Genomic DNA, 26,084 nt, shown 5'->3' with positions numbered 1-26,084 from the left:
TGACAGGCTCCCAACTGCAGAAACATGTCCCGTCCCTTTAACACGTCCTGTCCCTTTAACATCCCTTTAAGACGTCCTGTCCCTTTAACGTGTCCCTTTAACACGTCCTGTCCCTTTAACGTGTCTCCTTAACACGTCCTGTCCCTTTAACGCGTCCCTTTAATACGTCCTGTCCCTTTAACACGTCTCTTTAACACGTCCCTTTAACACGTTCTGTCCCTTTGATAGAGGCTTATTGCGCCAAGCTTCTCAAGGCATGGAGGCAAAGAGCATCGTCCAGTCATTGCTGCTGATCTTAAGGGGACAGCTGAAGTGGGCAACTCTAGGCCTCTAGGCTCAGCTCCCCTGTTATGTCATCCATTAAGGGCCCTTTCGTCCTTAAGGCAGAGTTGCCAACAGGATGAGGGCAATGTTCCTGTGTATATAATCAATGTTCCTGTTTAATCCATGGGAATGAGTAGCTGGAGCTCCCAGCATAGAGGTAAATAATATTTATTTGCTGCTTTGACACTCTTAGAATCATAGAAACATAGATTCCGAAGGGGCCATACTCAGTGCAGGATCAGCCTAAAGCATCCATGAGAAGTATCTGTCCTGCCGCTGCTTGAAGACTGCCAGGGAGAGGGAGCTCACCACCTCCTTAGGCAGCCTGTTCCACTGCTGAACTGCTCCGACTGTGAAATCCCCCCTCCCCTTGATATCTAGCTGGTACCACTCAATATGTAGTTTAAACCCATTACTGCGGGTCCTCTCCTCTGCTGCCAAAAGGAACTGTTCCCTGCCCTCTTCTTAAGTGACCACCTATCAAATATTTAAAGACAGCAATCATGTCCCCTCTCAACCTCCTCTTCTCCAGGCTGAACGTTCCCAAGTCCCTCAGCCTTTCCTCAAAGGGCTTGGCCCCCAGGCCATTCTTGACACACTCAATTTTGGCCATGTCCTTTTTGCAGCGAGGCCTCCAGAACTGCACACAGTACTCCAGATGGGGTCTGACCAGTGCAGTATACAGTGGGACTATGACACCTTGTGATCTGGATACAATCCAAGACTGCATTTGCCTTCTTTGCTGCCGCATCACACTGTCTGCTCACATTTAGCTGCTCAGATTTCTCCCCAACAGGGACTCAAAGTGACATTTGTTATTTCCCTGTCCTCCATTTCATCTTCACAACAACCCTGTGAAGCAGGTTAGGCTGAGAGAGTATGACTAGCAGGCCTCCACAGGTCTGACACTCTCACTCCTACACAACTCACTGAGCTGTGCACTGCTCTCTTAAAGGGACAGGCCATTTTGCTCCGCCTCTGCTGGCAACCTGAACTGCAGCTCACCTAGCCAGCACTACCTGTTGGAGTACAAGGGCTTAACAGCGCTACAACGATATAGGCTAGATATCAGGAAAAAAATGTTCACAGAGTAGTTCAGCAGTGGAATAGGCTGCCTAAGGAGCTGGTGAGCTCCCCCTCACTGGCAGTCTTCAAGCAAAGGTTGGATACACACTTTTCTTGGATGCTCTAGGATGCTTTGGGCTGATCCTGCGTAGAGCAGGGGGTTGGACTGGATGGCCTGTGTGGCCCCTTCCAACTCTATGATTCTATGATTCTCTGCTGAGCCCTGCAGTCTGTTCCTTTGCGGCAAGCAATTTCTACCAGTCCCCCGCCCCATGCCATTGTGTGAAACCCACAGCAGCAGGATTGGATGGGCATGAAGTGATGTGCTTGGAGGCAGGCGGCAAAGGTTACTAAGTCCTCCCACTGAAATCGGGAAGCAGAGTTCATGTCTGGTATTTTGCGCCATGCTCCCAAGTCTGCTCCCAAACTAAGCACCGGCTTGGTGCCATGGTTTAAGAGCAGTGGTCTCTAATCTGGAAAGCCAATTTTGATTCCCCACTTCCCCACATGCAGCCAGCTGGGTGGCAAACACGCACGCGCGGCAGTTTTGCTCATGCGCAGTGCTGCCGTGCATGCGCATTTCCGCCTGCGCCGGACGCAAACGAGCATGCGTGGCAAGTCCATACATGCACATTTGCGCCGGGGCTGCCACGTGTGCGCGGGGCCCCGGGCCGCCCTCTCCCCTGACACCGTGACAGCGGTCCGTGGCTGCAGAAAGGTTGCGGACCGCTGTTATAAAGGGTGCATTTATTCAGGAACTGGTCCTCCGTTCCATGGGTGAAGGGCATGCGCACCAGCTCTTTCTGACAAACAGATGCATGAATGTATATAAGTATCTGTGCACTCATGGGAACACTTGAACAAGGCTAGAGGAGAACAGCTGACAAACTTCAACAAGGGTGAGAAGTATACTCCACTCTAGAGTTGCCAAGACATCCCTGGCTGCCAGCAACAGGTGAGGGGGGGGAGGGCTGCCAGCTGCAGGTTGGGAAATCCCTGGAGGTCTGAGGGTGGAGGCCGGAGAGAACAGAGACATCAGTCAGGTCCATTCCATAGAGTCCACCCTCCAAAGCATCCGTTCTCCCCAAGTTAGCTCATCTCTTTAGTCTGGAAATCAGCTGTCATACCAGGCAATCCCCAGGCGCAGAGGCATATTTTCCGTTCCCCAAAAAGTCCAGATTTGGCTAATGCAGGAAGTTATGCGTTCAGTGTGATTCATGATCCTGGAAAACACCTCCTGAGGCCAAGGTGTAGGACAGTCTGGTTCAGACCAAAACTTGGTCATACTCTGCCTGATTCTCCTTTCCCTCCCACCACAGGAAGCTCAAATAAGAGACCTTACAGCAGGGATGGCCAAACTGTGGCTCTCCAGAGACCCATCGATTACAATTACCATGAGCCCCTGCTGGCAGGGGCTCATGGTAATTGTAGTTCCTGAACATCTGGAGAGCCACAGTTTAGCTACCCCTGCCTGACAGAATTGCAGTTTTAAGAACCTGGAAACAGACATAGAATCAGAAGTGAAATTTGCCCCCACCCCTTGCTCAAATATTTAACTATTAATACATTTTACTTTGTAACGTCAACATACCATGATATTGCTTCTCCCCCCCCCCCTTTGAATTAACCAAAAGCCAATAAGAATCAATCGGTAAAATAAACACAGCACGTTTGCAGATTTCAAACCTAAAGGCTTCCCTGAACACAAACGAAAAAATGAATTGGGGCTTAGGAACGTGTCTATCCCGATGGCGATGATCCAATTTTCAGATCGTAAAATTTGTTCCAAATCCACTTCCCCATCCCCAAAATGGTTTCAGTTCTAAACAGCATCAGTTGTGTTCCATATTCCAACACCCATTCGAACTCCTTATTTCAAGACCTGCTGTTCAGAAATTTCGAAGGTTGGGGGCTAGGGATGATTTTGTATCTCTTATTCTTCCTTCACAGACTAGGGGGAGAAAATATTTTCATTTCACTGCTTCCTTGAATGTACTGAATCCACAATCTTTCCTTTTGCTTCCATTTCCTGTATCACTCATGAGGCTGCCCAGAGATACACATTGTTCCTACCCAAAGCATGTGCTCTACTCCCAAGCCACAGCCCCTTCCCAAAATGTGATCACAGGATACTCCTTGATACTGAATCAGGCTATTGGTCCGTCTAACTCAGCTTTGCCTGCTCTGACTGTCAGCTGCTCTCCAAGGTCTTTCCCAAGCACCCGATACCTGGCCTTCTTTGGCTGGTGACACCAGAGATGGCAGACCCCGGAGCGTAACCACTGAACTATCACCCCTCTGTAAGTTGCATCTCCAGCTTCCTAGAATTGAGCCAGGGTATGCCACAGCTGTGTCACCCCCTAACAACTAGGAAGGAGATGCCCATTTTGCCAGCCCTCTGAGCAATCTGATGCTTGGATTATGCAAGCAGTCAGCCCCGGCCGCGCCATTGTTTTGACAGTGCGCCTCAAAGGCCGGGCTGTCACCATGTACAGCAGTATCACAGCTATGTGCTGTGCAAAAGGCCTGCCTCCTTTCCTGTCAGCTGCCATGGAAGCATCTAACCTTATGAGATTTGGAATGAGACTGGGAGCCGCCTCGGCTTATTTGTTCGCATTTTTGCATTTATACCTCACTTTTTTCTTCCCAGCGAAGACCCAAAAAGGCTTACATCATTCCCCCCCTCCATTTTATCCACACAATAACCCTGTGAACTGAGTTGGGCTGAGCGTGCTGGACTATTCCAAGCCACCTAGATTCAAGAAGGCAGCCATGTTGGTCTGAAGCAGCAGAAGGTATATGAGCTTTCCTGTGCACACAAACTTCCTCAGTGGCATTGTATCAGAGGACGTGTGTGTGTGCACAAGAAAGATTGTACCTTGAATAAAATACCTTTGTTGGTCTTAAAGGTGCCGCTGGACACTAGATTTGTTCCAAGGGCACCTAGTGAGCTTCCATGGCACAGCAGAGATTCAAATTCAGGTCTCTCACATCCTAGTCCAAGATGTCTGCATGGGGCTTTTTTGGGGGTGCTTTAAATTTTCCCTCTGCGACATGCATGATTGATCCGGAGTGACCCTACCTTTCCCCCCGCATTATCCAGAAGTGGATATAAGCCTAGATATTTTAAAAAATCAGCATCAGTAAATGTGCAGACCTCTGTTTTTTGCGAATTAACTTCCTGCCTTGTGCCTCCAACTCTGTGGCAAATCAGACTTCCCAGATTGGCCAGGGCGTCAGTTCAAAGACTTCCTTGTTCCCAGATGCAAGGCTTGTCTTAAAATGACTATGCTCCAAACTATGCTCCAGACCTAGCTTCTCTCAGCAGAGATTTGCCTCTTGGGTTTATTCCCCCTCCTCTTCTGTCTCCAATCCTCCCCCCACTCCTACTCCTCCCACCCCCATTCAAGATAAGAAAGAGACTCCTGTTGCGTTTGGCTACCCTCCCCGCTCTGAGCTTCCCCAATGAGTGCAGAACACTTTCTGTTTCAATTGGGGGGGGGGGTAGAGGAAGACCCGCGTTCAAATCGTTCTACATTCAGCAAGATCCACAACAGAAAAAGACAAAGTAAGTGCAGAACCAGCCCAGCACTCTAAATTGGCCTTTTTCAACCTGTTGACCGAGAAGGAACCCCTGAAATATTTTACAGCAGGACCTGTGGTCCTCCAGATGTTCGTGGACTACAATTCCCATGAGCCCCTGCCAGCATTTGCTGGCAGGGGCTCATGGGAACTGTAGTCCACGGACATCTGGAGGACCACAGGTTTGACTACCCCTGTTTTACAGGCTTTGAGGAACCCCAGAAGTGGTGACATGCCCCTTCAGAGAAGAAGTGGTAGCCAGCCAACCAATTGATCGATCATCCTAGGGCAGGGGTAGTCAAACTACGGCCCTCCAGATGTCCATGGCCTACAATTCCCATGAGCCCCTGCCAGGGGGCAGGAGGAATGGCCCACGATCACCTAGTGAGCTTCATGACAGAGTGGAGACCAGTATTCAGGTTTCCTCAGTCCAGTCTTAACTCTACGCCATACATACCAATGTTTTCCAGAAAGGGGTTGGGGGAATGTGGAGGACAGAGGGAACAGAGCCACTGCGGGGCACAAGCTTTATGACTAACTTCTAACCCACTAGTCATGAGTACCCAGCTTGCTGGGGGGTAAACGGTAATGACTGGGAAAGGCACTGGCAAACCACCCTGTATTGAGTCTGCCATGAAAACGCTAGAGGGCGTCACCCCAAGGGTCAGACATGAATCGGTGCTTGCCCAGGGGATACCTTTACCTTTTTAGTCATGGAAAGACACCCACCCACAGCGATCTCAAAAAGTTGCACCTGAGCACTATGCTTAACGCTACACGAGGCTGAAAAGCTTTCCCAGTACTCTGTTGCGTTCCCCAGTGCCCAACCGTTTTCACTTCTACCTTTGACAGAAACAATGAGGGAGGGGGGGAGGCTCCAATCCTGTGATGATGGCTTCAGTGGTTGCCTCAGGGGCCTGTCTGAGCAGGTGAGGCAACAGGCTGCAAGCTTCTATGGCCGAAACAGGCAGGGAAGGGGCACGCAAGGACAGGCATGCAGACACCGCCCGTGAGGCAACAGCGAGGCCGTCTGGAAACTTCCCTGCCCTGAAATCCCCTCACAGCCCTAGGCAAGGAGAGGGGAAGCTGTTGATCAAAATGCCTCGACAGCCCGAGCCGGAGCCGATGCCCACCAACGAGACGATGCCCACCAACGAGACGCTTTGCCCTTTCAAGGATCTGGCCTGGAGCCCTGGGCTTCATTTGGCATCTGCAGGGACGAAGGGAGCTCGCCTGGGCTCCTGAAAGAGATGGAGGGAACTAGAAAGGGCATTCTTCTTTTACTGCCATGGTCAGGCCAGATGAAGGCGGATTTCTGCCAAGCAGTGACTGGCACAGAAAGGGAAAATGGGGGGGGGGGGGTCCTGCAGCCGCCACTTCATCAACGAAGGCTCATTAAAAACTAGAAGGCCGCCGTCATTAAGGCTCAGCTTGGCCTCGCCAAGGAGCCAGCAGTGACTCTGCGAAGGACCGCGTGGGCACGGCTCGGCTGGCCAAGAACAGCGGGCGCAGAGGTATGGGGCGGGAGATGGGGGCAGTGGGCTTAATTAGCATGGGGAAAGGAGCTCGTTTGTGCTGCTTGCGACCTCCGCCGTAACCAGGGATCAGGGAGAGTCCTGCGTTCCTGACACCATGCTGCACAATGATGAGAGTCGCGGTGCTGGTTGGGCAGCTCTTCTCAGAGAGTTTTGCACAGACTCAGAGAATAAATGCGCTCATGGAGAAAGGGCCTGAAGGCCTCACCCTTGCAACCTGGATTGCCCTAGAGTGCTCCCTTGGCATTTTCTGACACTTTTGTCAACACAAGAGTCAAGGGTAGACATAAATTTCGACACAATGCTCACGATGGCCAACCTCACCAGTGGCTGCAGAAGCCAAAGGTCTCAAAGGTTTTAAGCTCTGATGCAGTGTGACTACACTCTCCCCCCCCCATTTTTTTTTCTTGGGGATGGCTCAGGATTCTGGATCTACCAATATCCTCCAGGCTTATCTGCCTCTCTGTCCCCTCACTTGTCTCCTCCAGCCATGTCATTCAGCTACTCTTTGTAACCCTGTGGATGTTTGATGCATCGGTGGTGTTCTGCTATTCGAGATTTAGTAGGGTTACCATATTTCGAAAAGCAAAAAAGAGAGCGTATTTCCCATTGATCGCTATGACAAATCTCATTTTATATACCCCTAGATTTATATACCCCTAGATTTAAGCTGAAGCTCGGCTAGGGGAGGACTGGGCAAAACTGGGAAAAAGGAGTGCATTTTAATCAGATTTTTGAAAACAGCCCCAAAGAGGGCAGACACCAAACAAAGAGGACATAGCCTCTAAAAAGAGCCTATCTGGTAAACCTAAGATTTAGCCAAGGTCTTGGGAACTACAGCTATATCTTCGCAGGATTCTTGCTGTTCTGGAGCTGAGCCGGGATTACTTGTTTAGTGTGTCCAAGAGTGTCCAAACCCCCACAGGCGAGTTCTTCCTGTTCTTTCTGTTCTATTCCGCCCTCTCATGGGTTTGCCCCGTCAATGATCCAAACCCTATTTCTCATTTCCCCCCCTACAATTGTGATATCAAGTGTTTATCTGCTTGTAATTGGTAGTCCCAAAGAATCTTTGTTTCTCCACGATATAGTCTGGTTTGTGCTCCCCGGATGTTTTTTTTTTTTTTTTTTTTACTGATGGCAAGTCATACTTTTTGCAAAGATTTGGGTGCAACACAGTGGCGACTCCGTCGTGACGGTCTGAGCAGTCTTACTGCAGCCACTGAACGTGTGGCCGATGGCTTCACCTTTTGTCATACGTAGCCGACAACTGCTGTTCTCACGGTTCTTCTGAATTGTGGCTTTCATGCTGCTCGTTTGGAGTGTCTGCTCTTGTGCAGCTGGAAAAAGACCTTCTGTTTCTTTCTTCAAGTGCCCATTTCAGGTGTTTTCGTTGTCAGCTTTATTCTCTATGTCCTTCAAATCTTGCCTGGCCAAGTGCTTTCCCTTTCAGTTGTCAAAGTGAGGTTTATTGTTATTATTATTACTATTATCTTATTATTGTTAGCTTGAAGTTACTTTAGCATCTGCAGAGCTTGTTTGCTACTTGATCTGGCGGTCTTCTGAATTGATATCATCGTTGTTATTATGGGGAAATCCATAATTTCCTCACCATCAACACAAACTGTTTAAAACCCTCTTCCCAACTCCCGGTGGCCTAGGTATATTTTAGCAGTGATGCATTATAAGGATAACCTAAATAGGACCCATTATTTTTTTCCCCGACTTCCAAAGCTTTCCCCCTCACATAAAGACACCTTTTAAAAAGAATAAATGTCTGCCTTTGATGCATCCTGCATTGTGTTTGTTGTTGTGTGTTTTAAAATATTAATATATACCATTTAAATGCTGTTTCAAGGCCTTGATGTTTGCCACCTTGGGGGCCCTACGGGGGTGGCAAGGCGGCATATAAATGTTTTAAAGGGATAAATAAAACAAAACAAAAAAGAATTGGCATAAATGTTTTTGGTTTTTTCTTTCTGGGATCACCCAAGTATGAAAGCGATAGACTGGCTGGTCTCCTGAGAAGCTTTTCCTCGGAGTAAGCTCTGCAGAATAAAGTGGGAGTGACTTCTGAGTAGACCTGCTCCCGCAGAAAGCCAGAAAAATCCCCTGGTAAAAAGGTGGGTGGGATCTGGAGCATTCGTGGCTGAAAAGTCAGGGCATAAACACGTAAAATAAGAATAACATAAAAAACAACACTAGGGCAGATACTAGCTACCTTTCAATGACGACAACAGCAAAACCAAAAATTGTCCTTTTAAAAAAAGAAGCAGCTCTCCTCCTTCATACAGAAATACCACAAATGTGAACGGACTATTTTTGTTCTGTGGGTTTAGGATTCTTTGGTGGCACAAGCCAGTATTACAGGTGGTGTAGAATACCCGCTATCCAAATCCTGGCAGGCTACCCACTGTCGGAATGGGGATAAAATCTCTATTGCCAGGAAATCCCTTGACATTATAACTGATTTCTAGGCAAGAGAGATCATTTGGCTGCTTTGGACACTGGCATTATACTCCACAAAGTCCCTACCCTCTCCTAACCCTGTCCTCCCCAGGCTCCAGCCCCAAATCTCCAGGAATTACCCACTCTGGGGCTGGCAACTGCTCCACTAATGGGAAAACTCAAAGAGTCTGGGTTGGACACTTATGCGGTAGGAAGGGAGGTGGCGAATACATTTGCCCTAAGTAGAAATCAGATGCACTTATACTTGTTAGTACACCACACTTCATGGAGGGGTTCTCCTCTCTGAGCGTGGGATCGAGAAGTCTAGCTCTCTTATTGAGGTGATGGGAATAGCAGTACGCTATGCCATGACAAGCATTTGGCTAACTTCAAGAACGGACGGGAGAAACTCTCTGAGCAATTCCTAGGGAAGTATTAGGTTGGAGGAAGCCTCGTAGTTACATTTGTGGGTCCACAGGTAAAGACTTCACAGGAAAAGGAACCGTTCTTTTAAAAACTTGAAGCTGAATAGTAGGAAAACACCCTGCTCAGGAATCTCTAAGCCAGTGTGTCGTGCAGTTTCTCAACCTCTTTACCATTGAGAAACCCCTGGAACAGTCTTCAGGCTTCTAGAAACCCCAGAAGTGGCGCAATCGAGTAGAATATGGTTCGGAAGCATAGCGGTGTACATGCCCACCCAGGACCCCTCCCCTTCCAGGCCCATCAGGGAGGGGGGAGTGAGTCAACATAGCCATGTATGGTCCTACCACCCAATAAATGTTTAACAAATTTTTAAAATATATTTTTAAAATAATCAACTCCCACTCGTTCAAGAAACCTTTCCGGGGCCGTCAGGAAACCCCAGGGCTTCACTAAACCCTGGTTGAATAGCAGGGGTAGTCAAACTGTGGGCCTCCAGATGTCCATGGACTACCATTCCCAGGAGCCCCTGCCAGCATTCGCTGGCAGGGGCTCCTGGGAATTGTAGTCCATGGACATCTGGAGGCCCGCAGTTTGACTACCCCTTGGTTAGAGTATCAGACTAGGATCTCATTGACTCACTCTGCAACCCAAGCTTGCTGGGTGACCTTGGGCCAGCCACACTCTCCCAGCCTCACCTACCTCAGAGGGTTGTAAAGGTAAAGGTATCCCCTGTGCAAGCACCGAGTCATGTCTGACCCTTGGGGTGACGCCCTCTAGCGTTTTCAATACGGGGTGGTTTGCCAGTGCCTTCCCCAGTCATGACCGTTTACCCCCCAGCAAGCAAGCTGGGTACTCATTTTACCGACCTCGGAAGGATGGAAGGCTGAGTCAACCTTGAGCCGGCTGCTGGGATTGAACTCCCAACCTCATGGGCAAAGCTTTCAGACGGCTGCCTTACCACTCTGCGCCACAAGAGGCGCCTGGAGAGGAGAGGGTTGTAGTGAGGGTTAAAAGGGAGGCACAAATGTAAGCCACTTGGGATTCCCACCGGAGGAGAAAAACGGGACATAAATAAAGGGGGGGGGAACAGTTATCCTGCCTACTTTGATCCGGTGACCCTGTAGGATTCTTGGCCTGGTGTCGGGCACCATTAGAAATTTTTCTTTTCAAAACGTCTCGATGAGCCACAGCCTCCAGCCAGGGAAAGAAAGAGGCTGGCATCGGCAAGAGCTTCAGGAGGGCTTGCCACGTGCCCACCGTGGCACATCAACGACCACAACTACACCTCCTGTCCTCTTTTGCTCTGCAATGGATGGGAGGAGGGGGGGAGCTGAGAGGCCTTTGTGCCCCCAGCAATCCTGCCCAGGGAAATGACCGGAGAAGGCAGGCTGGGGGGAGGAGGAAGGGCCGCCACTGCCTTCCCCTCTCAACGCTGCGGTGGTGGCAAATCCTCTAAGCAACCGTTGCCACTTGTTTGCCCGGTGAGTGAGCAGCAAGGGAGGCCCGGAGTGGCCACAGCCACCATCATCCCCACCACCTGCTTCTGCCTCTCTCCGAATCCGACAGGGCAACAGTCCTAGATAATGAGGCAAAGCAGTCATGGGGGGTGAAGGCCCCCAAAGGCCTTTTGCTCCAGGCCCTCTTCTCCCTGGTAAAATCGGAAGCCCTCCCTGTGGCTTACCCATGTCCTGGGCTATCAAAGTCCACAACAGCTGGCAGCGAGGTGGTAGCACATCTGCTTGGTATACAGGACCCCCACCCCACCCCGGGTTCAATCCCTGGGATCCCTAGGAATAGAACCAGGAGGGTACTGACCCACCCAGTCCTGGTTAGCAAACCTGGGCTGGACTATCTGCGATTTCTAAAGCATCACTTTATTTATGATAACCACATGCGGCCCCTTGGCCTGGAAATCGAGCTGAAGCCATGACACACCGTTTTAAGAAACTTCCACATCCAAAAATGAAAAAGAGGAAAATACGAAGCAGCAATACTGGAATAGTGAGGCTGGCAGTCTCCACGTGGCCTCTGCAGATCCCCCACTACAGGTCTTCAATTCCCCTGGAGAAAATGCCTGCTTAGAGACCCCCCAACCCAGTCCTCTCCAGGCTCTGCCCCCCAAATCTCCAGCTTTTCCCATCAACCCAGGCCTCGCAACTCTCTGGGGCCAGCAAGCTAAGTGGGTGGACATCTTGCCTTGAAAAGGCACCCCAAGGGTTTTGAACTGGGGGGTTAGAGCAGGGCTGCAGGTTTGGGAGTGGTGCCTAGGAAGGGCGGGGTTTGGGGGGACCTCCCCCAGCTACAGCCCCGCAGACTCCGCCCTAGGAGGCAGCCATTTTCTCCAGGGAGCCTGATCTCTGTGGTCTGTGATTACAGGGGGGTCTCCAGGCTCTACCGGGGGCTGGCAACCCAAATGAGCAGAGAGAGGCCCCAGCGCCCAGCAGGATCAATGCCCACAGAGGCGAAGAGCTGGGGGGGGGGGGGCGCCGCTGCCTGCGACTGGCACCCATCCCCGTGCGCCTGTCTCTGGGCTCCGGCGCGCAGCTGGCAAGGGCGCTGCCTCTGGGGGTGGGACCCGCCGTGCCGCCTGCCCAGGGAAGGAGGAAGTGCGCCGGAGGTGGGGAGGGAGAGACGGCCTTTGCGGGGATCGCCTCTCTCTGCCAAGCCCGTGGAGGTCTCCCCCTCCCCTCCTCCCCCGGCTCCGTTAAAACCCAGGCGCGCCGCCGCCCAGATCTGGCTGCGAGGCAGGGCCATTTGCATGGGCGAAGCGTCTTTTGCATGCAGAGAGGAAGCCGCACTGGGGAGCCGCTTGCAGGCAGGAAAGCGCACCGGGGGGGGGGGCGGATGTCATTGAGCCAGGCCGCCTCCCTCTTGCCTCTTTCCCGGGGCCGCGGCCCTTGATGGTGGGGAGATGGTGGGCCTGTCCTCAGGGCGAGGGGTCACGCCTGTCTCCTGGCTGTGCCCGGGCAGGAACCCGGGAGGGCCGCGATGCCCAAGGGCCCCCGGAGAGCTGCGCGCCAGGGTGACTGCTGCCCATCCCCATCCACCCCCACCCCCACCCCCGCCGCATTTCTCCAAGGAGTCTCACTGTCAAGGGAAACAGCCAGTGTGAAATCCGTCTGATTAGCAATTAGTCCCATTGTAAAAGGATTAGCGGGGGAGGGGGGGAGAGCCATTGTTGCAATGAGTGACTTGACTATCAATTGGCATCTGGGATGGAACACGCCGCCCTTGGTGCCAGCGCCGGGAGCTTTCTTTTTCTCCCCTATCCTCTTGGGCAGGGATGGGCAAACTGTGGCCCTCCAGATGTCCATGGACATCTTTGTTTGCAGGGCAGGGGCTTTGCTGGCAGGGGCTCATGGGAATTGTAGTCCATGGACATCTGGAGGGCCACAGTTTGCTCACCCCTGCTCTTGGGCAACTGGGAACCATCTCCAGGCTGGGAGGGCACAGAGGCCCAGCAGTCAGTGGGGCACGAGAGAAGGGTGCAAGAGAAGGGTCCATGCAAGGCTATGCACACACACGTAACAATGGCTTCACACATCCGATCCATTCACTTATCCTGGCCCGTGCACAGCCACGAGAGCATGGGAGGTTGCCCCGCTCCACGCAGGCTGCACATACTTAGAGATGCTGAGCACAGAGCTCCTCGGCTTCTGGCAAAAGGCGTTTTTCTTCTGCCCAACCCAAAGATCTAGAGGCCTCGAAAACCTGCCCCTGCTTTTGCTTGGTCGTTGCACCGGACCTTAATAAAAAGTATCTGCAAGATGCATAATTGGAACAGGAACTGGCCTGAGGCCGACCTCACAGGGTTGTTGTGAGGATAAAACGGGGGGGGGGCGATCTAGGGTGGCAGAACTAGATAAATGATGTCATGGGCTCAATCGGGCTGAGCCTCCGGGATTTTTTTTAAAATAAAGAACCCAAAGAGGTTTGATCTTAATAGACCCATTACAGATGTGCAAGTATCGGAATAATAATGGTGCTTGCCATGAGAAGGCCCACACGTGGGGCCCAGCACTATTTCTGTGGGCCAGCCCCAATTCATAACATGCCCCCACCAGATCTCCCATCCCTTGCATATAAAGCCAGGGAGTCATCAAAGAAAAACATATTTCTGAAAGGACATCACCTTATCCCATCATAACATAGAAACATACTCAAAGGGACCTCAAGGGTCATCTAGTCTCACCCCTGCAGGAAATTCATGGCTGCCTCCCTCCGCCCCACCTGCCCAGTGATCCATGCTACAAGACAAATAATGGATAGGGTAGGATAGATTCCCAGTCGCTAGGACAGTGTGCTGCACCACATGTTTGGCCCTGACGACATGTGAACGTACCTGGTTAAACTTAAGACTGCATTATATGAAACTGCCTTACCCAGACTCACTCCCTTGGCCCATCATTGGGTGGCCCTATTGTCTACTCCAGGCTTTCTCAACCAGGGTTTCGTGAAACCCTGGAGTTTCTTGATGGCCCTGGAAGGGTTTCCCAAACGGGTGGGAGTTAATTTTTATGATATTTTAAAATGTTCAACATTTATTGCTTGATATGGCCATCTATGGCCATGTTGACTTGCCCCTCCCCTCCCAAAATGGCCAATGATGGGCCTGGAGGGGGTGGGAAGGGGGTTGACAGGTACATAGCTATGCTTCCCAGGCATATTCTGCACCATCACACCACTCATAGGGTTTCTTGAAGCCTTAAGAATGTTTCAGGGGTTTATCGATGGTAAAAAAGTTGAAAGGTTGGTCTACTCTGATTTGCAGTGGGCTTCCCTGCCACCTCCCACCTGCTCCTCTTAACTGGAGGTGCTGGGGGTTGAACCTGTGACTTTCTGCATGCCTCTACCACTGAGTCACAGCCTCTTTGTTACATTCAGACTGGCAGTTCTTGATTTTTCAGTGCATTAACGTATCCTGCTCTTTCTCCAAAGAGCTCATGATGGCATTCATGGTTCTTCTCTTATCTGTCTCCCCTCCCATGAGACTGGGGTGTGTCCACACCACATTATGAAATTGCTTGCTGTTTCTTTGGCATTTCCTGAGGGTGTGTGTGTGTGCCTGCCTCTCTGTGTTGGCTTGGATTTAGCTGCCCTTCTTCTGTTCTCCTTTTCATTGTTCAGAGTGGTTTTCTCTGATGGAGGATTGCACTGGGGACCTTCTGCGTACAGAGAAGAGGTTCTACTAAGCCAGCCTTTTGACCATGGGGGAACCCCCAAAATATTTTTCAGATTTTGAGAAACCCCAAAAGTGGTGCCATGCCCCTTCGGAGAAGTGGGTGCAGAAGTATGACAATTAGAGTGGTTTCTCAGTGGAACAGGCTTCCTCAGGAGGTGGTGGGTTGTCCATCTTTGGAGACTTTTTAAGAGGCTGGATAGCCATCTGACGGACAGGCTGATTCTGTGAAGGTTCAAGGAGGTGGCAGGTTACAGGGGATGAGCGATAGGGTTGGGAGTGTCCTACACAGTGCAGGGGCTGGACTAGATGACCCAGAACGTCCCTTCCAACTCTATGATTCTATGGTTTCGTGATTCTATGATCCTAAGTATGTATATGTATGTGTATGTGTATGTATATGTATATGAGCCTCTTGTGGCGTAGAGTGGTAAGGGAGCAGAAATGAAATCTGAAAGCTCTGCCCATGAAACTGGGAGTTCAATCCCAGCAGCCGGCTCAAGGTGGACTCAGCCTTCCATCCTTCCGAGGTCGGTAAAATGAGTACCCAGCTTGCTGGGGAGGTAAACGGTAATGACTGGGGAAGGCACTGGCAAACCACCCCGTATTGAGTCTGCCATGAAAACGCTAGAGGGCGTGACCCCAAGGGTCAGACATGATCCGGTGCTTGCACAGGGGTTACCTTTACCTTTTATGTATATATTTATATATTTATAATGGTTTGTTAAACCAGAACAATATAAAAGCAATGAATGACGGTACATACTTGCCAATGCACACCGCTCCAGTATAAATATATTGATATACATATATATGAAAGTGAACAGAGTATTATAATGTAGTAATAAAAATTTATGACAAAACAAATTAATACAAAAATCAGAAATGTCAAGGATGACTTTTGGGAAGTTCTATAGCGCTTGGCTGAATTAAGTGATCTCAGTCTCATTCCTCATAACATAAGCCTGCTGACTCCACGAACGCTATATGCTACCAGACAAAATTTTGCTACAGATTTGGTAATTTCAAAAGATTCATCAGATAGTAGGTCATTCATTCATTCATTCATTCATTCATTCATTCATTCACTCATTCACTCATTCATTCATTCATTCATTCATTCATTCTATTTATTATATTTATATACAGCCCTCCCCTGAGGCTCAGGGCGGCTGACTATAAGTGTGTTGTTTAATACCGTTTGCTCTGGATTCTGCTTCACCAAAGGCCGGGTAAACTTAGCTCGGGCCTCAGCATAAAAAGGGGAGCTTAGAAAGATCCTCCAGTAAGATGCAGAAGCCATTTCCCGTTTCCATTGTGAGGAAAGAGACTAGGCTGTAGAGCAACTGGGGACGTGGGCTCCAGTGATGTCAGCAGCCATCCAAACTTCTGGGAAAGGCCACGTAACCCCTGGGGAGCTCTCATGTAACCTCAGGGTTCCCCCGGACCCTGGTTGGGAACCCCTGCCCTAAGCCATGGCCCCTGCCCATAACAAGAACTCATGATGCAGCCTTACCCCGAGTCAGAGTCTTCATCTATCAAGGACCGGGCTGCCTACTCTGCCTGGCAACAACTCTCCAAGAACTGAGAGATCTTCCCCTACATCCCCTACTGATGGCTGAACCCGGACTTTTTTACATGCAAAGCAGATACTTCACAACTGAGCTGTAGCTTCCCCCAGAAGACTTTGGGGATAAGCATGACAAGATCTGGACCTTCACAATTCATCTCCTGGAAAGGTTTAAAAGGGAGATTCAGGGAGGCCGGAGGCCAGCCTTGCCTCCATCCCAGAATTCCCAGCTCCAGGTGAGGAAATTCCTCGAGCCCTGCAGGTGGAGTCTGGGGAGAGGCCTCAGCAGGATATAGTGCCCCTCCCCTGCCCTGAAACAGCCATTTTCTCTAGGGGAATGGACCCTTGCTAGCTAGAGCAGGGGTAGTCAACCTGTGGTCCTCCAGATGTCCATGGACTACAATTCCCATGAGCCCCTGCCAGCAAACGCTGGACCTTCTGGACTCCCTGGAGGACCACAGGTTGACTACCCCTGAACTAGAGATCCACTGTAATTCCAGGAATTCTCCAGGGGAAACCTGGAGGTTGGCAACTCTGCTGTGCACTTGCAGCTGCCCAGCTGTGCATGCCCACACCCCTTTCCAGCTGGCAACTATGAAAGCACAGGATGAAGGGGGACACACACAGAAAACTCCAGTTTGCTTTGCGGGGGGGGGGGTTAATCCCCTCCCTCTCTTCCCCTCTTCTTTTCCTGTCTCTCCTCTCCAGGAGAAGCCTTCCCATGCAGACAGCTCTGCCCCCCCCCCCCATCCCTGCACACGGACACAAATACATGCTCTGTGCAAGTCTGGCGGCTGCACACAGCAGCAGGCGTGTCTCTTCGGCCTCACGTGGTTGTCCTGAGATGAACCGATGGCAAGCAGCTGTCGGTCTAGACGAGGGGCCCCCAGGCTGGGGCCGCATGCCTCTCTCTCTCTCTCTCTGTCTTTCTCTCTGTCTCACTCTCTGTCTCTCTCTGTCTCCTTCGCGGCCAGGAGGGTCCCAGAGAATGCTTGAGGATTTTGACAGCGTGGGCAGGAAGCCCTGGAAAGTGGGTGCACAGACTAAGGTGGATTGGACAGACCACATGGCGCAAGCAGGCTGCTTTGCAGAGCTGGACCCTGCTGGACTAGGGTGATTTCCCCCCCCCCCATCTCGCTTAGACTGCTGACCACCTCTGGGGACACCAAAGCTGGACCAACCTGTGAGCTTCAGTTCATGATGCCAGATTGTTAAGAAGCTTTGAAATACACAGGGACCCTAAAATTACTAAATTATTTGGGCGGGGGAATCAGTGGCAGTGCTGCATTGACCTGGATGGGCCAGGTCTCATCAGGCCTTAGAAGCTAAGCATGGTTGACCCTTGTTAGGATTTGGATGGGAGGCAACCAACTAAACAGAGGCAGGCAACGGCAACCCCCCTTGGAACGTCTTTTGCCTGGAAAGCCCTGTGGATTGGCCACAAGTCAGCTATGACTTGGAGGCGATTTCTAGCCCGGATGCAAATGCTAGCCCGCGTGGTGTGGCGGTAAGAATGGTCAGAAACACATAAGAGTGGTCAGGAACACATTGTCAAATGCACAGGCTCCAGCGATATCGTACTTATATTGACAAATTTGGGGGGGGGGGTGGAGGTAGCATGAGAACAGTGCGGGATGCAGAGAGATGAGCCCGTCCTAGCTGCTGAGAGGCCAAAGACAGTGATGTTGCTGTTGTTGTTGTTGTTGTTAAATTTATTACACGCCACTCTTGGCAAAGCTGGCTCGTGGTGGGTTACAAAATAAAATAAATCAATACAATCCCCTAAAGCCCATATTTCCCCTTAAAACCAGCAATTAGAAAACTACCAACAACCGACGGCAGCCAACCCACCCACCTCGCTGGGAAATCAGGGGAGAGGATGACCACCATCAATGACCTATGCTGGGGTATTGCTCCTTTGGAGAGGCCCATATATCTTCTCTTTGCCCTGGCCTCAGCCGTAAGCCTGGTGGAAGAGCTCCATTTCCAGGGCCCTGTGGAAAGGGAAGGAGACATGGCTCAGTGGTAGAGCCTCTGCTTTGCATACAGAAGGTCCCGGGTTCAATCCCCGGCATCTCCTGTTACAGTATCTGGTAGCAGATGATGTGAAAGGCACCCATGAACGTCCTCACATGAACGTCCTCACATGCTGGAACCTAATCTGCCCATCAAGGTCAGTATTGCTTGCTCCAACTGGCAGCAGCTTTCCAGGGTCTCAGTCAGAGTTCTCTCACATCACCTACTGCCTATACCATCCAGTGGGTTGCCAGGGATTGAACCTGGGACCCTGTGGGTGCAAAGCAGAGGTTCTTCCACTGAGCCACAACCTCTCCTCTTTGCATGATATATTCGAGGGCCATGAACAGTCAATGTAGACAATGCTAATCTTGATAGACCAATGGTATAAAGCGGTATAAAGAATGGGAAGGGAGTGTCCCTCGGTGGTACAGATCCTGCTTTGGACATGGAAAGTTCTGGGCTCAGTCTCCAGCATTAACTTTAACAGGACTAGCGGGTGACTTGAGACAGCTGCTGACAGTCAGGGTCGTTCCGCATTCGTCCAAAATAGCACAATGGTTACTAATTGAAATCGCTACAGTTTTGCCGTTATGCACAACGTCGTTGACAATCTGCAACACTCTTGAAACTGATCTGCAAAAAGCGCTTCGTTGTAGCGCTTTCAGGGAAATCCCAAAAAGTGGATTCACCCTCCGGAAAGCGCTACACTCCTGCAACCAATCTGCAACACTAGCGGGAAAGTTCTGTGCGTTACCATTGTTGCGGTTTCGGCAAAGTCTGGCTCTCTCCTCTGATCTTCCGGCGAAGCAATCGCCATTTTTTTTCTCCGAGCGAGCGGAGATCAGTGCACCGGCAAGCCTTTGTTTACACAGTGAGGCTTCCCCGGCTGCAGTCCCTCTGTTTAAAGTCACCAAGCACAAGCATCGCAGAGGCCCGTTTGCTGGTTTATTTTTCACTTTATTTTTCACACTGTTTTCGGCTGAAAATCGCGCCCGTGAGGGGGGGGGATTTTTTTCACTTGGGGGGGAGCGTGGCAACGATGAAACGGCAGCTCAAACACCACCTGCTAGCTGGATGGGTCTCTCCTTGCAACGAATCAACGCATATTAGTTGCAACGGGTGTGGGTTTTTTTTTTTAAACCTTCCTTAAAGGGAAAGGGGCTGTTTGGGAGCATGATAACGGCCACCCATTGGCTGCTTGACGGCCAGGGGCGGGACACAGCTCAGCAATAGCGCTTCCTTTCTAGCGATTTTTGCCAAGACCTGAACCCTGTGGGAAACGATAGAAACGCAACTGGATTCCACTACAAAGGCAGGTATGCATAACGACGAATTCCACTATTTAAAATGGCGATTTTTCATTCCACAAACAATTTGCAACATGGATCCCAGTGCGGAATGGCCCTCAGAGTAGACAACGTTGTGTTGGTAAACCAGTGTAAAAGGCAACTCCGCATGCCTTGGTTGGACATACGAGCCTAAGAGACTTGGGGCAAGAGCTATTAGGTTTCAAAGGTTACATGCCATGGAGGAAATGATGTAACCGATGCCGTGATGTCACTTCCGGTCACCACAGCATGGCACTCTTACCTGCTTCAGCATGGTAAAGGCCAGAGATCTGGGGGAACTCCAGCGGTATTGCTGTAGCAGCCACATTTTTCCTTCCTGTGCCCTGGCCCCCACCAAGTTCCCACAGGCCAGGCAACCCTGTTGCACATGACCAGGACTGTGTGTATTTCCCATAACTTTGTGGTGATTGTTCATAAGTCTTCAACAGTCATGTTTTTGGAATTCTCAGCTTTTCTCGTTCAAAACAAGGGGAGGAGTGCGTTTTGCGCCCCCGCAGAAGGCCACAAAGATAAACACAGAAGTCTAGGAGCCATGCTTGGTAAAGTCTCAGCAGCCGGGGGAAGAGATTTTTAAAGAGGCTTCATCTTCCCTCCTTAAAAGCCCAGCAAAATAAGCAGAAGTATGTAAATCTGCTTAATCTGCATAGGGTAAACGCATCTTTTTGAGTTTTCACATAATCTGCGCAATAGTAGGACTCACTTGGCACTTAGGATGTTGAGATTTGCGTTTTTGTCGGCATAAGCACGGCCTGGAGCATGACCCTAATGCAGTCAGAACATCCCAAAGCAAGGTGCTGGGTACGCAGGCATGCCAGTTTTGAAAATGAGTCCTGGTTTTCAGATGGATTATTTCTTTTCCTCAGAAACCGCATGATTCGTGCAGCTATCTGAAGGATGTTTCCTTGGGAGGGCACCCACCTGAACATAGGCGTTTGGTTGAGGCCAGGGAAGACTCCCGGTGTTTCCATCAAGGATCCCTTCCCCAAATCTATTGGAGTCTGTTAGATCTGCACCTATTCACTCCTAGTGGAAGAAGACTCAGCCTCTGTCTGAATGAGGTGGGATGGGATAGATTGTTGAAATACGTTTTTGGCCACTTGCTTGTCTATTTTAATTGAGGTTTCATGGGGATTTTATTGTCTTTTAATGTTTTATTCTGTCAACCTCCACAGGTTCCTAGGAAATGTGGCGATATACAAATAGAAATGATGATGATAGATAGATAGACAGACAGACAGACAGACAGACAGACAGACAGACAGACAGATAATGGGATTTCCGAGTAAACAAGGTGTAGGAGCAACCTCTTGCTGGAGAAGACTCTTGCGAATCCCTTGGACTGCAAGGCGAACAAACTGGTCAGTCCTAGAGGAGATCAGGCCTGACTGCTCCTTAGAAGGCCAGATCCTGAAGATGAAACTCAAATACTTTGGCCACCTTATGAGAAGGAAGGACTCCCTGGAGAAGAGCCTAATGCTGGGAGCGATCGAGGGCAAAAGAAGAAGGGGACGACAGAGAATGAGGTGGCTGGATGGAGTCACTGAAGCAGTCGGTGAGAGCTTAAATGGACTCCGGGGAATGGTAGAGGACAGGAAGGCCTGGAGGATCATTGTCCATGGGGTCACAATGGGTCGGACACGACTTCACACCTAACAACAACAACAGGAGCAGCCGCTAAACCAACTGCCCAGAATGAGGAAGGATGTGTAACAGGCAGGCCTTTTGAGCAAGAGCACATAGCACCGTGTGCAATAGCAAGCCGGTTGGTGTGCTGAGTGGGTAGCTAGCTGGGCACCATCCGTGAAAGCAAGCTGGTTAGCAGCAGGGGACTGAGCATCTTGAAGCTAGGGGCTATGCGGAATCTCCTGAAGGTGCCGCCTTGCAAATGGACAAGATTAACAGTGGTGGCACCCGAGCATTCTCCAGCCCCATACTGAGGGGGACATACACAGATGGTAACTAAGTGCATGGGCAACGAGAGAAAGCATGAGCACATGGCCTATATCCCTGCCTCTGTGACAGTGTTAGCTTGTGAGCACAGTGCCCACATGCAGAGGAAGTGTCTCTGCATGCACTCCCTCCCCTGGATCAGCGATGCTGTTTTCCAAACATTGCCAATCGCAGAGAGGGAGCATATGTGCAGGCACTTCCTCCATGTGCTCACACCATGCCGACAGACCAGCGATCAGGTGGAGGCAGGGGGTGCAGCCAGCATGCTCTCCCTCCCTAGGCGTTCAGTCCACATGTGGGGAGGTGTTGTGGCTTCTATCGTGGCTCTAGGACAGTGGTTCTCAACCTGGGGGTTGGGACCCCTTTGGGGGTCGAACGACCCTTTCACAGGGTTCGCGGCAGGGCAAGCTGCTTGGGCGGGGTGTGTGTGCCATTCACACAACAGCCTTGCAGGGTAGATCGAGATAGAGCGTTCTTCTGTCTGGAGCAGCGGAAAAGAGCGAGATCGGCACGGTGGGACAAGAGGCACAACTGAACTGAGAAACCCCGGAAGAAAACCAATTTATATACAATCATGAACAAGGGATCTTCACGCCATTGGTCAGTTTCGGTTTAATTTCTGTGAAAGAACCCTTGCATAATGTTATGGTTGGGGGTCACCACAACATGAGGAACTTGATTAAAGGGTCGCAGCTTTAGGAAGGTTCAGAACCACAGATCTAGGAAGGCTCCCACACTGCTGTCAGCCCAGCGATGGTTTTCAAGGCAAGATCTGATACCTCCCTGGGTGAGAGAAGAACCAAGTGCGAGACTGGACCCCTACTAGCCAGCCATCGCCGTGGGCGAGGGGTCGGTGCTCAGGGTTCCCCCTGTGACTGTTTTTAAGCCTGCAGCTCCATGAGGTTGATTTGTCACTGCCATAGGGCTTTTTAATGGGCGTTTTGTGGGTCAGTATTGTATTTTTATTAGGCGTTTTAGTGTGACCCACCACGAGCCAGCTTGCTGAGAGCGGCGGGATATAAATCACAACAGAAATAAAACAGAGATAGATAGATAGATAGATAGATAGATAGATAGATAGATAGATAGATAGATAGATAGATAGATAGATAGATAGATAGATAGATAGATAGATAGATAGATAGATAGATAGATAGATAGATAGATAGATAGATAGATAGATAGATAGATAGCCTTGTCTGCCATTGCATAGACCTGCTGGATTGCCTTGGTGGTCTCCTATCCAAATGTTAACCAGGGTGGGATAGGGTGGCCAGGTACCCACTGTCTACTGGCAGGAGACAGGATTGCCAGCTCCAGGTTGGGAAATTCTTGGAGATTTGGGGATGGAGCCAGGAGATGGCAGGGACCTTGGGGAGCTACAGTGTCACAGAGTTCACCCTCAAAGCATCCATTTTGTCCAAGGGAACTGTTCTCTGTAGTGTGGAGGTAAGCTGAAATCCGGGGAGATCCTCAGGCCCCACCTGGAGGCTGTCATCTCTAGGGCTGACCCTGCTTTGCTTTTGAGATCCGGCAAGACCAGGCTAGCCTGGGCCACCCAAGGCATGGCAGAAAGGGCATAGGGTTGTAGTAAACGAAACTGGTAGGTAATGCTTTCATAGATGGGATGGGATAAAAATATAATGCATGGTTTGTTGTTTGTGTCCGCCTCATTTTCAGTGCAATCATAGAATCATAGAGTTGAAAGGGCACTCCTGGGTCATCTAGTCGAACCCCCTGCACTATGCAGGACACTCACATCCCTATCGCTCATCCACTGTAACCTGCCACCCCCTTGGACCTTCACAGAATCAGCCTCTCCGTCAGATGGCTATCCAGCCTCTGTTTACAAATTTCCAAAGATGAAGAATCCACCAGCTCCCGAGCAAGCCTGTTCCTGATTTTAATTTAACCCCCTCCCTCCACCGAAACACCCTTGTTTCACAATCTGTAGTATGCAGTGTAGGAGAAGCCCTCAGTCTCAGCGAGAAAGGCCAACTGGACACAAAAATAATAAATTGAGGGGAGCAGAAGCGAATTGTCTGCTGTACCCTCCTCTTCCCCCTGGAATGACAGAAATTCTTGAGGCGAAGTCAGCTGTGTCAGAACCGTATTCCTCGCGTCGGTCACATTGACGAAACGGACCGAAAAGACCTCGCCCATCCCAATCCATGACCACTGCCCCTCCTGCGCTTGGTCTTCAGGGTGTTGCGAGGGCCCTGTAACTTGGGGCTGTCTCCTCCAAAGACAAACTGATCTCAAAAGGAAGAAGAAGAAGAGTTGGTTCTTATATGCTGATTTTCTCTACCTGAAGGAGTCTCAAAGCGGTTTACATTTGCCTTCCCTTTCCTCTCCCCACAACAGACACCCTGTGGGGTGGGTGAGGCTGAGAGAGCCCTGATATCACTGCTCGGTCAGCACCGCTTTCTCAGTGCTGTGGCGAGCCCAAGGTCACCCAGCTGGTTGCATGTGGGGGAGTGCAGAATCAAACCCAGCATGCCAGATTAGAAGTCCGCACTCCTAACCACTACACCAAACTGGCTCTATCTGAATGTCCTCTGATAAGGAGAACAAAAACGCAGAACAGGACAAAGTCCCGGTTCCTAAAACGGAGTGTCCGGAGCCTTTGTAGGCCCTGGGAACCATCCTGGGTACGGTGGGCCAGAAAGGTCAGCCTCTGCCAATCTGCCCTGCTGCCAGCTGGACTCCCGCGGACCTCGCTGGACCTCTGATTTCCTTCTCTCCGTCACGCCGCTCCTCCTGGCTGTTTGCTGCAAGTCAACCTCCCGTGCCTAAACCTCTGGTTGAACCCTCTGCTTCCCGTTGCCTGCCAAGTGAGTTGTGACGGAGGAACTTGGCAAGAGCATCGTGGTGCCGAGAGGTTTGCTTTGGCCGAGGAAGCTGTGAGAGGCGCTCCCGGGAAGGGCCCTCTCGGTTCCCTGACAGCATCAAAGGTGTTCCTTTCATGGGCAACTCAGAAAGCAAAAAAGCCCAGGGATAAACCCCAGCCAGAGACATGAGGAGCGCATCCTCAGCAGTGCTGGGGAGGGGGGGGGGGGCTGCACTGACCTCCAGCCACTGGTTTAATAAGCCTGTTTCCCAGGAAGAGCCAGTCCTGTCACCCTGCAGGTTAACAGGAGCAAATGGTGACAGGCTGCTAATGAGATTCCACACTGCACGGCCCGGTTGTGCCCTTGATGGTGGCTAATAATGCACATGGCAGTGGGGTTAATTGGCATTTGTTGATTTTGCAACACACACACACACACACACGCGTGCGCGCACACACAGACCGCGGAATATGCCTCAGACAACAGGCCTGGATGCAAACCCAGAGCAGCTCGAGGTCTGCTCCAAATTAGGTTGAAAGGTCACATCAAATCCAGCCGAGAAACAGAACAGGGGAAGAGTGAGGCATGCACCAGAGTCCATATTTATGAAGAAAAAAAAAGAAGAAGAGTTGGCTCTTATATGCCGCTTTTCTCTATCAGAAGGAGTCTCAAAGCGGCTTACAGTCACCTTCCCTTTCCTCTTCCCACAACAGACACCCTGTGAGGGAGGTGAGGCTGAGAGAGCCCTGATATTACTGAAGAAGAAGAGAATTGGTTCCTATATGCTGCTTTTCTCTACCAGAAGGAGTCTCAAAGCGGCTTACAGTCACCTTCCCTTTCCTGTCCCCAAAACAGACACCCTGTGAGGGAGGTGAGGCTGAGAGTCCTGATATTCCTGCTTGGTCAGAACACCTTTATCAGGGCTGTGGTGAGCCCAAGGTCACCCAGCTGGCTGCATGTGGAGCAGGAATGGGGATTCAAACCCGGCTCGCCAGATTAGAAGTCTGCACTCCTAACCTCTACACCAAGCTGGCTCTCTACACTTATGGCTTAGCACCATCAATAGGGTACACAATCTTTTTGGGATGGGGGGAAAATTCAATGTTTACATGTGATGATTAGATTAGGGGCCAATTAGTTTTAAATTAATGTTTCAATTTGATGATGATGATGATGATGATGATGATGATGATGATGATGATGATCATCTAAAAGAGGGGAAGGAGGAGGGATGTGCTTGGCCACTCAGTGGTGCTGCTAGATCCACCTTGGATCCAGCTGGTCACCCATGAAGCCTTCTGAGTCAGACGATGGATCTTTGAAAGCTAGTACTGTCTACTCTAACCAGGAGCTGCTGTCTGGGGTCTCAAGTAGAGACCTTTGACATCACCTCCCCCCTGATTTTTTAAACTAGTGATGCCAAGAATGGTCCTGGGAACCTACTGCATACAGAACAGGTGCTTTACTGCCACGGCACAGCTCCTCTCCAAACCAAGAAGCTGTCTTATCCTGAAAAATTCCATGGGGTCCATCAAGGTCAGTACCTCCTGCTCTGGCTGGCAGCATCTTCCAAGGGTCTCAGGTCAAAGTGTGGCACATCGCCTACCTGCAGATGCCAGGGATTGAACCTGGGACCTTCTGCAAGGCATTCTCCCACTGAGGCATTCTCCCACTGAGATAGATCAAGATGGGGAGCCATGTTGGTCTTTCTATAGCACTAGAAAAGAGTCAGGGTCCAGAAACACCTTAAAGACTAACAAAATGTGGGGTGGGGTAGAAGCTTTGGTGAGTCACTGCCTTCAAGAAGTGAGC

At 50.6% G+C, this 26,084-nt stretch overlaps 1 protein-coding gene and 1 non-coding gene across 2 annotated transcripts in view; one reads left to right on the top strand and one right to left on the bottom strand.

The window, feature by feature from the left end:
- Positions 1–26,084, bottom strand: part of FOXO6 (forkhead box O6) — a 134,257-nt gene that overhangs the window by 12,407 nt on the left and 95,766 nt on the right. The gene's annotated exons all lie outside the window — the stretch shown is intronic.
- TRNAA-UGC (transfer RNA alanine (anticodon UGC)) lies at positions 18,132–18,203 on the top strand. Its single transcript has one exon. It is a non-coding gene; the product is annotated as a tRNA-Ala (tRNA).

Source organism: Paroedura picta, chromosome 5 (assembly GCF_049243985.1).
Source record: "Paroedura picta isolate Pp20150507F chromosome 5, Ppicta_v3.0, whole genome shotgun sequence".
Lineage (NCBI taxonomy): Eukaryota > Metazoa > Chordata > Lepidosauria > Squamata > Gekkonidae > Paroedura > Paroedura picta.
The sequence above is the reverse complement of the archived record's forward strand: the minus strand, read 5'-3'. Positions and strand labels throughout refer to the sequence as shown.